The following is a 13639-nucleotide window of genomic DNA, read 5'->3' on the forward strand; positions in this document are numbered from 1 at the left end:
CAGAGTCACAGCTAGGGAATCCGAGAGCCACAATGAAAGAGCCCACATCACACAGCAAACACCAGAGGCAGCCAAATAAATAAATATTAAAAAATAATAAAAATGTTTATGGAGATGATCACTACATAATGTTGCCATGTTGAATACAGTGAATGAAAATATCCATCAATTGCTGAATGTCTACTAACCTACTATTATTCCTGACACAGAGCAGATGCTCTATCAAAGTTCATTCCCTCTCATCTTCTCTTGACACTCGCTCTGCTCTGCAGATGAAAGGGGCTCTGTCCTCACTCACTCAACTCCGCTCATAGTGTTCCTATCAAACATCACGCTTCATGCTGGGTACTGTGGATGCAGCGCTGAAGCAGGGTCAGTCCCCATCTTCCAGGATTTTGCAGGTTGTGTTCAGTTGCCCAGTCATGTACGACTGTCTGGGACCCCACACACTGTAGCCCGCCAGGCTCCTCTGCCCATGGGATTCTCTCAGCAAGAATACTGGAGTGGGGTGCCATTTCCTCCCCCAGGGAATCTTCCTGATCCAGGGATTGAACCCGAGTCTCTTAAGTCTTCTGCACTGGCAGGTGGATTCTTTACCACTAGCGCCACCGTTTTGCAGTTTAGAGTAGGATGAACCAAAGGAGTCCGGGAAATCATAATGAAGCATTAGAGGGGAGTATAGCAGGCTGTGGAAGAACAGAGGCGGGACCTCATCGTGCAGGGCAATCAGGGAAGACTTCTCAGAGGAGATAATGGCAATGTGATCACTGGAGCTTGAGCTAGACTTTGCCAGACCAAGAAGAGGGCTGAGGCACGTCCAGGGGACTGCAAAAACTAGAAGATATGAGGATGCAGAGATTAGCCGAAATCAAACCGTGCTTCATTACTCATGATTATTGGCCAGGAGTATTCTGGTTGCAGACGACCAAGACTAAACTCAAACTATATTAATCCAATAGAAGAAGAGAGTAAGTCAGAAACAAAAAACAGATAATTTTAACACATATATATGGAGTCTTGAAAAATGGTACCAGTGAACCTATTTGCCTGGTAAGAATAGAGACGTAGATACAGACAGCAGACTCGTGACACAACGGAGAAAAGAGAGGGTAAGATGGATTAAGAGAGTCGTGCTGAAATATGTACACTACCACATGTAAAATAGCTAGCTAGTGGGAAGTTGCCGTTTAACAGAGGGAGCTCAGCTTGGTGCCCTGTGATGACCTAAAGGGGTGGGATGGGAAGGTGTAAGGGAGGCTCAAGAGGGAGGGAACATGTGTGTGTGTGTGTGTGTGTGTGTGTGTGTGTTAGTCATTCAGTCCTATGCAACTCTTTGTGACTCCATGGGCTGTAGTCTGCCAAGCTCCTCTCTCCAAGGAATTCTCTAGGCAAGAGAATACTGGAGTGGGTTGCCATGCCCTTCTTCAAGGGGATCTTCCTGACCCCAAGGTCAAACCTCGCAGATTCTTTACCATCTGAGCCACCAAGGAAGCCCAGATATATATATACTTATGGATGATTCACATTGTTGTAGGGCAAAAACAAGTACAACATTGTGAAGCAATTATTCTTCAATGAAAAATTAAAAAAAAAAAAAAAAAAAAAAAAAGACATCCAAGAAAAGGAGAAACGAGTTTACCTAGCCTGAAAAAATTACTAGGAGAGCTGCAAAACTAGAATAGTTTCAGGAAGCAGAGCCTCGAAGGCTGGAAGGATGACGCAAAGCCCCAATGCATTTTCCCCTCATCCATCTTTCATCTTTGCTTAACTTTGTTCTTCAGAAGAGCTGTGTACAAATCCTAGGGGAGACCAGTCCCAGATCCCCAAATCCATATTCTCCCAGTTTATCAAGCCAAGCTGAAAAAAAAGGCACAATTTTTCAAGGTCCATATATCTTGCCCAAGGCGGGATTCTACTGGTTCTGTTTGAGGCCCTCTCCTTTTCCCACTTCCTGTGGCCTGGGGATGGGGTGCTGTAATTGACTGATTCTGGGTTGTATGCCAAGTGGGATGCAGGTAAAATTGAAATCAAGCATGGAGCTACCAAACCATGGTGAGGAGTTTGGTAGGCACTTGGTGACTGAATAAAATTGCTTAAATCACTGACAGTTCAAGAAATCATGGTTGAACAATGCTATCTTTTTTAAAAAATTTTTTTAATTTTTTTTTTATGCAGACCATTTTTAAAGTCTTTATTGAATTTGTTACAATATTGTTTCTGTTTAACATTTTCGTTTTTGGCTGCAAGGCATGTGTGTTCTTGCCTGGAGATTTTCATGGACAGAGGAGCCTGGCAAACTACAGTCCATGGGGTCAGACACTACTGAGCGACTAACACTTTCCCTTTCCTGGGGGGTCTTAGCTCTCCGACCAGGAATCGAGCCCACAGCCCACACATTTGAAGGCAAAGTCTTAACAACCAGACCACCAGGAAAGTCCCAAACAATGTGATCTTAAGAGGGAAGGAGAACTGGGCAGCTCGGGGAAATTCTAGATTCTTAAACTAAAATACTCCTGAAGTATATCTTCATTTACTCTTCTGAAGACTTTTCCCTGGGGTATCCAGGGCTGGCTCTCTGACCTTGAAACACACAAATTCCTGGAGGTTTCTGCTGCTATGGGGGATGTCAGGGGGGAACACACTCTTTTCCAGACCCCAGAAATTAGGAGACGGAGTCTTGAATCAGATGACTGTCCAAGTCGAGGAAGAGTTAGTCAGTCACCTTCCCCTGTGTCCTACCCTGAGTAGACCACAAGCTTTTCTTCTCTCTCTTTGTCAAGAGAAGAAAAAGCATTTATGCTCTGCCCTGCCACGTGGCCACATTCCAAGGACTCCTTGTGACTTTCATAAATTTTCCTTTTTTTTTTTTCCATCAAGCCATCTGGGGCTCTGAAAAGAAGTCTCACTTTGTTTCAAGTGTTTTTCCTTAAGGCAAAGGATGAGTGCCCTGGGAAAGAGCCTTGTCAGACTCCTCAAGGTCATGGGATGTTGGGAATCTAGATTCCTGAGGCTCATGCATCGAGGTTTAGTGGATTGTGTCTGGTGCCTGCTCTCGTGTTGCTATGGAGATGGGCAGAAAGATGCACAGACCCCAGAGTCACATCCTCCAAGCCCTGGACAGCTTCCCCAGTGTCCTCCCCTTACTCTCTTCTGGGCTGGATCATTTTAGAATAAAAGAGAAGATAGTTGCTCAGTCGTGTCCAACTCTTTGCGACCCCATGGACTGTTGCCAGCCAGGCTTCTCTCTCCATGGAATTCTCCAGGCAAGAATACTGGAGTGGGGTGCCATTCCCCTCTCCAGGAGATCTTCCTGACCCAAGGATTGAATCTAAGTCTCCTGCATTGCAGGCAGAATCTTTGCTATCTGGGCCACCAGGTAAGCCCCTAGACTGAAAGTCTAGATGTGAATTCCAGCTCTAAAGCTGAGCAGCATCAAGCCCTTCTGACACCTTAGATGAGTCACTTGACCTCATTAAGTCTGGGCTTCCCTGGTGGCTCAGATGGTCAAGAATCTGTCTGCAATGCAGGAGACCTGGGTTCAATCCCTGGGTTGGGAATATCCCCTGAAGGAGGAAATAGCAACCCACTCCAGTATTCTGGCCTAGAGAATTCCATGGACAGAGGAGCCTGGCAGGCTATAGTCCATGGGGTCACAAAGAGTCTGACATGATTAAGCAACTAACATATACACAATATCTGTAAAAAGAAGGAAGAATAACACCTTGCAATGTGATCTTCTTACCTTTTTTTATCCTATTATTTTTTATCTCTATTAGCAAACACCACACACAAATTTCACACATTTCACATTTGTCAGACATCACTATTTTGTAGCAGAAATGGTGGATGGCAGTGACAGCCAACAAGCATTGAGTTTTATCATATTTGGGGAATATGGTTCTCAGTGACTGACACAGTTGGGCTTGATGAAGCCTCATCAGTAACCAAATGGTGATTGTACTGCCATTATCCTCATGATGCAGGCAAGGATATGGAAGTACAGAGTGACAAAGCAAGGGGCCCACAGTGACATAACTCGTAAGTGACAAGTGAGGATTTAAACACGCATCATCTGGTTCTGGAGCCTACACGCACGTGCTAAGTCACTTCAGTTGTGTCCGATTCTTTTGGAACCCCAGGGACTGTAACCCATCAGGCTCCTCTGTCCAGAGGATTCTCCAGGCAAGAATACCAGAGTGGGTTGCCATTTCCTTCCCCAAGGAACCTTTCCAACCAAGGGATCAAACCTGCATCTCCTGCATTAGCAGGCGGATTGTTTACCCACTGAGCCACCAGGGAAGTCCCATATATAGGGAGAAAGCACTTGCAAGGAAAATTTTTCTTCATGATTTGATTATTCATTCATTTATACGAGTTGAATAAAGCTTAGCATGAAACTTAGTTGAATAAATAAAATAAATAAAACTAAGTTGAATAAAACTTCTTAATTGTTTTTATTCTATTCCTTTATTTGACAAATATCTATTAAGCTCCTGGTATGTTCTGAGCATTGAGCTAAGTGCCACAGGCCTGACAGTTCAGTGGGAACAAGAGACAAGAGATCAGACCAGTGTGGATGCCATAGTATGGGGACTCTCATAAGGAAGCAGTGTGCTTGATGTGGATACACCAGGAGAACAGAGATTGTTTATTTGGGGGTGGCTCAGTTCAGTTCAGTCACTCAGTTGTGTCCGACTCTTTGCGACCCCACGAACCGCAGCACACCAGGCCTCCCTGTCCATCACCAACTCTCAGAGTTTACCCAAACTCATGTCCATTGAGTTGGTGATGCCATCCAACCATCTCATCCTCTGTCATCCCCTTCTCCTCCTGCTCTCAATCTTTCCCAGCATCAGGGTCTTTTCAAATGAGTCAGCTCTTTACATCAGGTGGCCAAAGTATTGGCGTTTCAGCTTCAGCATCAGTCCTTCCAGTGAACACCCAGGACTGATCTCCTTTATGATGGACTGGTTGGATCTCCTTGCAATCCAAGGGAGTCTCAAGAGTCTTCTCCAACACCACAGTTCAAAAGCATCAATTCTTCGGTGCTCAGCTTTCTTTATAGTTCAACTCTCACATCCATACATGACTACTGGAAAAACCATAGCCTTGGCTAGATGGACCTTTGTTGGTGAAGTAATGTCTCTGCTTTTTAATATGCTGTCTAGGTTGGTCATAGCTTTCCTTCCAAGGAGTAAGCATCTTTTAATTTCATGGCTGCAATCACCATCTGCAGTGTTTTTGGATCCCAAGAAAATAAAGTCTGCCACTGTTTCCAGTGTTCCCCCATCTACTTGCCATGAAGTGATGGGACCAGATGCCATGATCTTAGTTTTCTGAATGTTGAGCTTTAAGCCAACTTTTTCACTCTCCTCTTTCACTTTCATCAAAAGGCTCTTTAGTTCTTTTTTGCTTTCTGCCATAAGGGTGGTGTTATCTGCATACCTGAGGTTATTGATATTTCTCCTGGCAATCTTGATTCCAGTTTAGCTTTCTCCACCCCAGCATTTCTCATGATGTACTTTGCATATAAATTAAATAAGCAGGGTGACAATATACAGCCTTGATGTACTCCTTTTCCTATTTGGAACCAGTCTGTTGTTTCATGTCCAGTTCTAACTGTTGCTTCCTGACCTACATACAGGTTTCTCAAGAGGCAGGTCAGGTGGTCTGGTATTCTCATCTCTTTCAGAATTTTCCACAGTTTATTGTGATCCACACACTCAAAGGCTTTGGCATAGTCAATAAAGGTTTGGCAAAACCTTTCCAGTGAAGATAAAAATTTAGCTGAGCCTCAAGAGATGAGAAGGAAGTACTTTGGTCAGGACAAACAAGACAAAATGGTACCCCTCCGCACCTCCCAGTAATCAAGTTTCCCTACTCACCACATTACCACCTGGACCCATCCTCTTCAGGCAAAGGGTCTTGTGTGTGTGCTAAGTCGCTTCAGTCCTGTCAACTCTTTACAACCCTATGGTCTGTAGCCCACCAGGCTCCTATGTCCATCGGATTCTCCAGGCAAGAATACTGGAGTGGGTTGTCATGCCATCCTCCAGGGGATCTTCCCAACTCAAGGATCAAACCCACATCTCTCACACCTCCTGAATTGGCAGGCAGGTCCTCTACCATAAGGGTCTTGAGATGGGGACATTATCCTGGATTATTCAGAAGGATCTAGTGTAATCTCAGGGGTCCTTATAAATCAAAAAGGAAGGACTCCCTGGTAGTCCAGGAGTTAAGAATCTGCCTGCCAGTGCAGGGGACACAGGTTTGATCCCTGGTCCAGGAAGATTCCACATGTCACAGAACAGCTAAGCCAGTGGACCACAACTACTGAAGCCCACACACCCTCGAGCCTGTGCTTTGCAACAGGAGAAGCCACTGCAACAAGAAGCTACAGCAAAGAGAAGCCCGCACACTGCAACTAGAGAAAGCCTGTGCACGGCGATGAAGACCTAGTGCAGCCAATAACTAAATAAAGATTTTTTTAAAAAATCAAAGAGGGAGGCAGGAGAATCAGGGAGAGATGTGAAGTTGCTACACCGCTGGAATTTGTTTTATGAAGAGCTTTATTTACATATAATTATGTATACAAAAATTGCACATAGTTAATGTACACTCTTTGATGCATTTGGACCTTAGGCGTGTAGGGTGAAAATATCACCACAATCAAGATGAATAAAAAGGAAAAGAGGGAGACACAAGAAAACTCATGGAGGTGATGTCTATCATATTCCTGGCTTTGAAGATACAAGAAGGGACCATGAGCCAAAGGATGCAAGCAACCCCTAGTAGCTGGAAAAGGCAGAAAAATGGAATGCAGCCTGGATAGCATCTTTGTTTTAGTCCAGGAAGGCCATTTTGAAACTTCCGACCTCCACAACTATAAGATGATAAACTCAAGTGGTTTAAGACACTGAGTTTGTAGTCATTTACTACAGCAACAATAAGAAAGTAATACGGCCCTGTTTCCAAACTTCATCTAAATGTCTTTCTAACACTTTCCCCAAAACTCAGCCAGCCCATCTGATGCGTTGGTTTCCTTCTCTTTTTGATTTCTCCCCATAATTGTTAAAACTCAACCCCACCGTGGTCGTAATAACAATCACACATTTAATGCCAGATGTGTGTGTGCGCATACTTGGTCGCTCAGTTGTGTCTGACTTTTTGCAACCACATGGACTGTAGCCCACCACATTCAGTCCATGGAATTCTCCAGGCAAGAATACTGGAGTGGTTGGCCATTTCCTCCTGCAGGGGATCTTCCCGACCCAGGGATCAAACCCTCATCTCCTGCATTGGCAGGCAGATTCTTTTACCACTGAGCCACCTGGAAAGGCTGGACATTGTGTTTTACATGAATTGTCTACTTTAATCTTGACAACCTCGCTGTATGTAATCATCATCACCCCATGTCACAGATGGGAAAATTGTAGCATCAAGTCCCTAGATGGAGAATTTGATAGATCTTTGGTCTTTTGACTCCAAGTCTTTTTGATTAACCCCTAAGCTGCATACCGTGTCCTGTGTCCACACCTCCCTTTGCACCTTCCTGTCTCCCACCACTGATCACCTCTCAACTCAGCAGATCTGAATCTGCACCTGTTACTGGGAGACCTGGGTGCTTTTTCATCCTGGTTCAGATTTCACAGATGGCAGGATAATGGGAGGGATAACTTACCAGTGCCTCATTTTGGAGTAGAGATACCATGAAAACAAGAGAGAGCTGCGTGGTTTGTTCTGTTTTGATGATTTGAATCATGGCTGGATATAAGTCAGTGCTTCCCATATGACATCACCCACAACCATTTGGAACAACCACTGGAACTTTAGAGGGATCTGCCCAAGGTCAGCAACTTGGGCAGAGGCGGACCAGGGAGTTGAACTCAGGAATTCTAGCTGCAAACCATGTCTGCTTCATGCATTTTATATAATAGACTGTAACTGACAGAGCATGCTTGCTCAGACACTCAGGCATGCCCAACTCATTGCAACCCCATGGACTATAGCCCGCTAGGCTCCTCTGTCCATGGATTTTTCCAAGCAAGAATACTGGACTGGGTTGCCACTGCCTTTCTTCCCAACCCAGGGATCGAACCTGCGTCTTCCACATTGCAGGCAGAATTTTTGCCACTGAGCCACTAGGGAAGCTCCTGACTGACATAGCACTTTCACTGATAGCAGGAGCTCTCCAGCTGGTGGTTCACAAACCAGCTGCATCAGAATCACATGGGAAGTTGTTAGAAGCGCAGATATCCTTGCCCCATCTCTGAGACTTTGAGTCTGTTTATTTGGATGTGTGCCTGGGAAGATGAAGGAGGTTATTTGTTTTTCTTTCAAGCTTCTCGGGTGATTACCAAGGCCAGCCAGGTGCAGGAAACACAGGCATAAGCTGCAACACATATATTCTTGTGGAGGTAGGATGTCAGGATGCCTTCCTTCCACCTTTGTGTCAAATAAGATCAGCAAGTCACACCGGGCAGGGAGCTCATCCCTGACTCAAATGATACCAGTAAGGACGTGGAGGTGATAATGGCCTCAGACAAGGCCATGGTGGGGAGATGTTCTGGACATATTTCCATAAAGATCTCTAGAAACTAGTGGACAGTCCTGACCCAAGGCAGCCTTTGTAAAACCGTCAACCATCCCTTAAAACCATAGCACTCAAAACTTAAAGGTTTGGCAGTGTCAGGTGTCAGTGGAGTGGAAGAAATGGGTATTCTTAAACACTACTGAGAGGGGGGTGATTATGATTGGCAATGCCATTGAGGAGGAGATAGGGCTTCCCAAGTGGCTCAGTGATAAAGAATCTGCCTGCCAAGCAGTAGACCCGGGTCTTCTCTGGGTCAGGAAATGGCAACCCTCTCCAGTATGCTTGCCTGGGAAATCCCAAGGACCAAGGAGGCTGGCAGGCTATAGTCCATGGGGTTGCAAAGAATCAGACACAACTGAGTGACTCACACTTTCTCTTGGAAGAATCAGAAGGCTTGAGTGTGTTTTGTCAACAGTCGCAACCTGTGTTCATGGAAAAAAATTTTTTCATTGACTCAAGTCTACAAAAGTAGAGGACATCTTGGGTATCAGGTACCAAGAGAAATGAGGGCTAGACTTCATGAGACATTGGGGGCTCCCCAGTGGAGCTGAGAGTGTGAAGAGTTATACCATATTTAGTAAGAAAAGATGTCACGTCTCTTGACACTTCTTTCTCCTCCTTCCCCACCTCTCTACCATCCTTATTTGGAACTTGATGTGAGAAGCATGGTGTGATGAACTGGTTTCAACTACCTAGCCATGGGCCAGTTGCCTTAAGATTTCCTGGAGGAGCGATTTCAAATTCCAGATATTCTGATTTAGTGGGTCTAGTGGGAACCCAGGAGTTTGTCTGTTCAACAGCACCTTCCATTTTCTGTTTAACAGATCTTAGGCAGTTGGCGGCTTCGCTGCTCACCAGCATTATGGTCTAACTTGAGTTTCTCAGCTGTGTCGACTCTTGGCAACCCCATGGACTGTAGCCCACTAGGTTCCTCTGTCCATGGAATTCTCCAGTCAAGAATACTGGAGTGGGTTGCTATGCCCTCCTCCCAGGAATCTTCCCAACCCAGGGACTGAACCCAGGTCTCCCACACTCCAGGCAGATTCTTTGCTGATCGAGCCACCATACTTGAGTCTCATAAGCTCTCCAAACTCAATTTCTTCAAAATGAGAATTATTGTAAATCTCTACCCTCTCTCACTCACCAGATTTTTGTGAAAACTAGCCTCTCCCCAGTAAAGAATCTGTCTGCCAATGCAGGGAATACAAAGAGATGTGGGTTAGATTCCTGGGTCGAGAAGGTCCCCTGGAGTAGGAAATGGCAACCCACTCCAGTACTCTTGCCTGGAGAATCCCATGGACAGAAAAGCCTGGCGGGCTACAGTACATGGGGTTGCAAAGAGTGAGACAATTTCTCATAGAAGAATCAGAAGGTTTGAGTGTATTTTGTCAACAGTCATAGCCTGTGTTCGTGGAAAAAACTTTTTCATTGACTCAAGTCTACAAAGGTTGACTGAGGATATCTCAGGTACGTGAACATACACATACATACACGCAATGGATATGGAGTCGATCCTTAGGGTTGTGATTACAGGTTCCTTGTTCTCTTTTTTCTAGGAGCATATGGGTGGTTATCGCTCTGTCCGTAGGACGGGATCAGGGTTTTCTTGGCATCAAGTTCTCCATCTCCATCTTCAACCCATCCAGTGAATCCCACCGCTGGCTCCAGCACCCTCAGGAGTTGACGGTACACAGCATGACACAGCGAGAGTTAGGAAGACCTGAGTTTGACTTCCAGATGGGATATAAACTCCAAAACCTGTTCACATAATTCTCTCTGAGTCTCTTTTTGCCTCAAAGATAAAAGTAAGCATGAAACCATTTATCTGTTGTCATCATTCTAGGGATTTGATGAGACATGCATGCAAGTAACGTCATTTTGTCTTCTTTTAAATCTCAGACTTCATCATTACTGCTCTTATGGTTGCAATAACTCAAGTATTTCAGGAACCTCAAAATTAAGCCCCCATCCACAATCTGACTCCCAGAGCATGGCCCTGGTCCAGAGACTTCCCCAACGCCTGGCGTTGTTCCTCCACCCCCATTTCCATCCCAGAAAGTCAAACCCGACGCATTTTAGAAGCAGGCGTCCCCGAGCCAACAGCACACAGGCCAGCTCTTTCTGCGGGCCGCGTGCCAGCTGGGCTCCCGGCAACCGCCCCCAGCTGTCAGAACAACTCTCACTGTCAAAACTTTCTGAGAAGTCATTAGTTTCCCAAAGACGGGGAGAGGCAGAATGTTTTGCCTGGGGCATCTCTTTGAAAAGGTCTAACTTTCTAAAATGGTAAATAAGCCAGATTTCTTTTCCAGGGGTACACAGAGGGCAGGAGGATCTCCGTCAGGGTCTGACCTCTGGGAGCCGGCTGGTGTTGGAAACATCATTACTTCCCGAAGTTTTATCCCTCCCTCCACCGTGTTTCTGCGGAGCAGCCTGGGAAGCGAGCTCCGAGAGCAGCCTGCACAGCCCTGATTACACAAGCCGGCACCGCGCTGAGGATTTTATTAGGTGGAAAGAGAAGTCAAAAAAAATAAAAAGACGGAAAAACCAGAACATTAGCTGGGGGTGGGGGGAGGGGAGAAAAGCCCTTCTGCCTTTAGATAAAGGCGAAAATTATTTTATAAGCTTCTGGAGCAGCAAAGCTTGTGAAAGGTGAATGTGGCATTCAACTCCACGCCGAATCTGCAGCTCGCAGCGCCTACATTTCTGAGTCAGCTCGTGTCGCCTCCAATGTGAGCAGGGGAAGTCAGATTAAGCCTAACAAGATATGACTGAAAGTCTGATGTCGGCGGTGACAGCCTCCGAGTTCAGATTTCCTACCTTTGCTCTGAGGTCTAAATTTTAGGGTCTAGTTACTTCTCACTTATATCCCAGGAACTCCTGTTCCCTGGCATTCATCCTTTATCCTCCTGTTCTCCTAGAATAAAATGCTCTGGAGCCCAGCTGCTTCACCTTTAGTGACTTCAGATGAACTACCACCAGCAAGTAATAGTCTCTCGCTTTGAGAAAAGGAAGCTTGGAGAGGGGAAAGAAAGGAATAAGTGAAGAGGGGCATTTGCTCCGCTGGAGTCAAATAAACTGGTAGAGCACTTCCTGAAGATTCAGACCTAGGGGGCGGATAACTCCTCTCAATCCCCCACTTACAGCGGTAGGTACAATGAGCATCCATCCCCAAATGGATTACACGTGGTGACAACGAAACAGAATCAATTCTTTTTATAAAATTTATTTATTTAGTTTTGCCTGTGCTGGGTCTACGTGCCAATGGGAATTTGCTTATGGCTTCGGGAACTCAAACCCGGGTTCTGTAATAACCTAAAGAGGTGGGAATGGGTGGGAGGCGGGAAGGAGATTCAAGAAGGAGGGGACATGTGTACACCTATGGTTAATGCATGTTGATGTAAGACAGAAATCAAACCCATATTGTAAAGCAGTCATCCATCGATTAAAAATAAATCAATGTTTTTAAAACTGGATAGGGCTTTGCTGGTGATTCAGCAGTAAAGAATCCACCTGGAGTGCTGGAGACACAGGTTCAAACCCTGGGTCAGGAAGATCCCCTGGAGAAGGAAACGGCAGCTAAAACAACAACAGCAAGATGTATATATGTGGAGGAGAAAACTCCAGGTAGAGAAAAGCACATGGACAGTACCTAGTTCTAAAAGAAGTGTGATCATTCACACAAGCCCATCTGAGGATGGAGGAGGAAGAGCGGAGTGGGGGAGGGGAGCGAGGTACAGTCTGAGGAACAAGCAAGGGCCAAATCCTCTGGTGGTGCACATAGCCTCTAGGATAACATTCCAGGTTTCTGACATAGCTGACAAGGCCCTTTGGGATCTGGCTTCGGGCCATTTTATCTTTCATTGTTTCCCACTGACATCCCATGGAGACAAACCAAGCCACAGGGAAGTCCTCAAATGCTTCGTGCTCTCTCTTGCAGCCCAGCCTTTGAAAAGGATGTTCCCTGGGCGGGGTCCCCGCTCACTCTTGTCTTCTGTCTTTTTCATTTTTTAAGAGTCAGTTCATAACTTTGCTCTTAGGGGAAGACTTCTCTGAGCCCAGAAGGTAAAATGCATTCTTTGTTTATTCAGCAGAAGCTTAGAGAGCTTCTATCCTGTCTGGAGATCTGCACTGTCTTGGGATAAGAGCTATAATGTTGATATCAAATATGCAGTCCTGGGACTTCCGTGGTGGTCCAGTGGCTAAGACTCTGGGCTCCCAATGCAGGGGACCTGGGTTTGATCCCTAGTCAGGGAACTAGATCCTATATGCTGCAACTAAGAGTTTGCATGTTGTAAATAAGACCCAGCACAGCCAAATTTAACACACAAAATTTTTAAAAGGTAGCCTCCTCCCTTGAAGCTCCCACTCTGGGGTCTTCCTTCTGCCTTACCCTCATGATCTTCTGTGCCCGCGTCAGTAATGACATTGGCGCATTGTTGTAGACATGTTGACACATAGGTCTCTCCCACTGGATGGTCATTTTTGCTTTGCCAGCTCCTCTGTGTCTGTCTTCTGTCTGTATCTTCATCTTTTCTTATAAGAACACCTGTTTGGGGGCTTAGGACCCACCCAAAGAATCCAGGATGGTCTCATCTGGAGATCCTTGACTGAATGACATCTGCATGTGTGCTATGTCGCTTCAGTTGTGTCCGACTCTTTGTGACCCTCAGGACTGTAGCTGGCCAGAATCCTCTGTCCATGGGATTCTCCAGGCAAGAATACTGGAGTGGGCTGCCATGCCCTCCTCCTGGGGATTATCCCCACCCAGGGATGAAACCCGCATCTCTTATGTCTCCTGCATTGGTAGGTGGGTTTTTTTTTTTTACTACTAGCACCACCTAGGAAGCCCTTAATTATATCTATACAGACTCTTTCCAAATAAGGTCATATTCATGGAAACTGAGTGGATATATCTTTGGGGATCACTATTTGAATGCTCTACAATGATTATATGTACCTCAGAAGTCAATGTAAGGATTCAATTGGTTAATTGGGTTTAGCACAGTACCTGGCATGTTGCAAGCAATTAAAGCGTGACATATCATG

The sequence above is a fragment of the Muntiacus reevesi genome, chromosome 2, assembly GCF_963930625.1.
Source record: "Muntiacus reevesi chromosome 2, mMunRee1.1, whole genome shotgun sequence".
Classification (NCBI taxonomy): domain Eukaryota; kingdom Metazoa; phylum Chordata; class Mammalia; order Artiodactyla; family Cervidae; genus Muntiacus; species Muntiacus reevesi.